The sequence below is a fragment of the Macrotis lagotis genome, chromosome 1 (genome assembly GCF_037893015.1).
Source record: "Macrotis lagotis isolate mMagLag1 chromosome 1, bilby.v1.9.chrom.fasta, whole genome shotgun sequence".
NCBI lineage: Eukaryota > Metazoa > Chordata > Mammalia > Peramelemorphia > Peramelidae > Macrotis > Macrotis lagotis.
This window is the reverse complement of record NC_133658.1, coordinates 796,293,105-796,297,654: the sequence shown is the minus strand read 5'-3', so window position 1 is coordinate 796,297,654 and position 4,550 is coordinate 796,293,105.

The window sequence follows — 4,550 nt, the reverse complement described above, 5'->3', positions numbered from 1 at the left end:
TCTAACTTTTATATTTACCAATGTTTCTTTTTGTTTTTTGGCAAGGCAATGGGATTAAGTGACTTGGCCAAGGTCATACAGCTAGATATTTATTAAATGTCTGAGGTTGGATTTGAACTCAGGTCCTCTGGACTCCAGGTCTAGTCCTCTATCCACTAGTCCACCTAGCAGCCCTACCAGTATTTCTTAATATCATATCATAGTCAAAATTATTTATTTTATAAATTTGGCCATTACATTCCTTTAAGACACCAGCATGAGCTAGACCCTAAAATCTTAAGATCAGATGATGTTCTGCAACTAATTATCTATTTCATATTAGTCTCTTAAAAGCTCAAAGGAATAAAAAGAGGATTCACATTTTAGACCATTTGTTTTAGTTAGACTAAGACCAGAATAAACCAAAGTTACAGCTGAATTCATAAACAGAGCCTCGATTTTAACATTCTGAGCACATCTTAATTCAGTTCAATTCTGGTTTCCATATTACCAGAAAGATTACAAAACTTAACTTTGCTGATATAATTTTTAAGATTTACTCATACCTACTTCACATGCTTAAGTCTATCTTTTTTTATATTAAATATATCTTTCTTAGGGTTCAGAGGCAACTTCAAACTTTTCATACTTTCCATTCTTTCTTCTAATCCTGGCCACTATCTACTCAAGTCTTTAAAATCCATTTTGCAAATTTCCTATTTAAATAATTTTTAATGTACTGCTTAACCATTTATCAGAGTCCATTGAATATTTCCTTTTTCTGATTTTAGTACATATTGTTTTTGACCAGGTCAACTGACTTATTTAAAAACCTTACTTTTACAGCCACATAAACCATATTGCCTTTACATGATTTTCCTTTCACAGCACAATGCTCACCCTTAATTTGTGACAATTAAAATATTCCCTTTAAAAGGTAAAACATCAACCCCCAAAAATGTTTTACCCTCTTAAACTATTCACAACCCTGCAAAAAACATTTTCAAATTACAGGCATTCATATTTGGCAAGAATTCCACTATTCATAGTATATCTTCCCATTCAAAAGTATTTTAACTTTGAAAAACACTCAACAATCCTTCAGTCTCTCCCTCCCCTCCCCTCCCCTCCCTAGACCGAGAGGGAGGCAGAGAGGGAGGGGGGCAGGGGGAGACTTCCCTCTATGTCCACCACCATCTCCAGCATTCAGAGAAAGTGGCAGATCTGAAGGAAAGGAACTTAACTTCTCTTTTTCTCTCATGGCATGGAAGGCGCCCCTCCATTGTGTCCCCGAGCTCCCAGAGTTTAAACTTAATCAAATTTAACTGGGGGGGGGGGGTGATGAAAAGAAAAGGGGGATGGGGAATTCTCTAGTCCCGGGAACCTGGAACACTGGGAAGCAGAAATCGGTCCTCCAGAGCACAGAGAACTGGCACTACTCAGGACAAGAGACGGGACAAAGACTCAGCTTAAACACGCGCGAACACCCACATCCATCCACCTTCTGGCTTTTCTTTCCATCCGCACTCCTGGTCCAGGGACCATCATCCGGGATTCCCCTGCCCCCCTCTTGCCCAGTCCACCAGACCCCCCGGGGCGCTCTCGCGTCTTTCCTGCTGTTCCGAACCGCAGAACCGCAGACTCCATCCTCCCGGGGCTCCAAGGACTCCCTGCGAGGGGCTCACACACTCACAGTCCCCGAACCCCCAAAAGGCGCCCTGGGGTACACGGACCACCCCGATTAGCTACCACCTTCCCCAGGGGACTGCTTAGGGCCTGTCCAGAGGGAGCGCTCCCTCCCCGGGTTCCTTTTCCCTTGGAGCTCCTATCCCCCATGTTGGGATTTTTCTCCGAGGGTCCCTATAAAGACTGGTCCCCCTAAGATGCGCATCCAGACCAGCCTGGCAGGACTCTGGTCACTACTTGTCCCCTTGCTCAATAGACGGCCTTGGGTGGTCTTCCAGAATCACCGGTGTCCTCCCTGGGATTGTTCGCTCACTCCTGGCAAAGACCAGTCTCAGGAACCCGTGGGTGCCCGGGAGAGGCCAGAGAGAGGTCTGGGAGCACTCGGAGTAAGAGAGGCTTCCCGGGGTCCTGCTCTCTGAGATCATCTGGGGTCCCGGGGATCCTGAACAAGCCCCCACTTGTGGGAAACGGAGTCGGAAGCCCCTCAGCAGGATTGGAGAGTCAGCCAGAGCATGCCCATTGCTTCCCCAGTTGCAAGCTGATCAGAGTCCTGGGAACAGAGTCCTGGTCTGTCCCAGAAAAGAAACTAAGGCCGGAGTGAGGGAAGGAGAAGCTTTATTAGGGTTCTGGTGTGAAGCAGGTGTGTCCCTGGAGTGAGGCCACACTCAAACAGAAGCCAGGGCCGGCTTTTTACTGTTGGTTCAGCCCTTTTCCTCCCCCAGTCCAGACTGGTCCAGACTCTTCCGCTTCTGGCTCTTCCTCATCTTCCCACTCCATCCATTCCCTCCTTGGTATGCCCCACCCCCGGCCATACATGGCATGTGATGTTAATGACCCTCTGTTGTCCCATGGGTGTCCATTAATAGAAATGAAATTAATTAAGCATTCATTGAGATGAGATTGGTGGGACTGGGGCCCAACCCAGGATGCAGATATGTCTGTCTTCTTCAAGAGAACTTCCCCCTTTTTTTGGCCCTATTTGTAAACTTGCTTAATTCAGCAATCTGGCACTATCTGTGGAAGCATAGATCCCTAACACAGAGATTTCTCCCAGAAGAAAGGGGACAGGATCAGTGTCCCAGGGAGAAGAATCAGCCTTACTGAGCAGGGAGGTCTCTCTTTCCTTCACCATAGAAAGAGAAGAGGGAGGGATGATGCAGAGGAGTTCAGAGGATGAAGGAGCAAAAGGAAGAGGTCTCAGGTTCACACTGGACTCTCACCCCAGGACTCAGCTTCCTCCTAGAACCTCAGAGCTCAGAGACCACCCAGTCCAACCAGTACCTGAGAGGAAATCCATGAAGGGTTTAAAATATCCAGGACACATAGTCATCCAGCCCCTGGTGGGGCAGCCCATCCCACCTGGGGTGGCTCTCCTGAATAGGGAGGCTATGTGGGGCTCCTGACTTCTTCTCACTGTTGTTCTCTATTCAGCTTCTAGAGCCAAAAGGAAAAGATCAGGGTTCTTCACCAAGATACTAGTCCATCTGGGGAAAGTCAAAGATAGGTTCATTGAGCAGCTGAAGAGCTTTCTGCCTGTACCCCACAAACAGACACCACAACATCATCTGGTTCACAAACAGATATAAAGGGGTTATGCTCATTTCCCCATCTAGACAGGAGCTCCTCAGGGGCAGGGCCTACATTGTCTGACTTCTCTGCCCTACTCTTTCTCTATTTCAAGGTCCTAGGACAGGCCTGGGAAGGGTCATCTTGATAGATAAATTCTGCTTTGAAACATTTTAGGAAGCTTTCCCAAAGCAGGGATGGGGGACTTCTGGGAAGCAGGTTTGGCTGTGAACTGTGTCATCATCCAGTCTCAAGAGAATGTCCCTCTTTTTCATGAGGATAATTAGTTCCTGAAAATCTGTACTTCTATAGAAGTACAACCTCAGTACAAACTGAGGTCCCAGCTGGCAGGGACATTAGTCATCATTTAATTCAAAGCTGTTTCACATTTGGGAAACTGATCATCAAAGCAAAGAAGGGACTCATTTACTGTCAAAGTCTGAGAAGTGCCAGTGATGAGATTTGACCCTAATTCTCTTACACCAAGTCCAGTTTCTGCTCTTGTTTAAAAGGAAAGTCTCCAGTTTCTCCTTTCTCCAATTTATCTTATGGAGGCTGCCAAAATCATATTCCTATAACACATCTGTGGTCATGTCACTTAAACTACTCCTGAAACTTCTATGAGTTCCTATTGTCTTAGTCCTCCACAATCTGGCCCCACCAGAACTGTCTAATGCTGTGGATTCTCCCTCTGCTCTATTTATTGTCCAAGGAGTTGGATAAAGAGAAGGTTACTGAAAGAGGAGAGAGATTCTGTTAGAGACTATTTTGGCATTGAAGTATGTCATCTCTGGAAGGGACCTCAGAGGTTATGTAGACCCCCCCTCCTCTATTTACAAAGCACAGTGACCTGTCAAAGTTCTGTTAGCCACCAAGAGACAGATCAAATCAGATGTTCTGATTTTCCAAGTCTGGAGCTATTTCTGCTCTACTGTATCATCCTGCTTTCCCTACCTCCCCTCCCTTTATTGGTGATCAAAACAAGGTCTAGAGAGGGCAATGAATTAATGAGACAAATTAATGGAGGGATGTCCCCAGGGATGCTGGAATTCAGCTAAGAGCCAGATCCAGAATGGATTTTAGAAGATAGTACTTCCTGTGGAGTCAGGAGACCTGGGGTCTGGTCCTGGCCCTGTGGCTACCTCAAGGAAACCTCTTGGACAAGTCTTCCCCCTGGGGTCTCTGGTCCTCTATCTAATGATGGAGTTGTGACCTAAAGTTGTGTCATTCTCTGAAAGTCTCTGAATTGATAAGGACTCAGCTATGAGGTCATGGGAAGAGGCCTGAATTAGTCAGATGGCAAGGCTTCAGTCATGGTT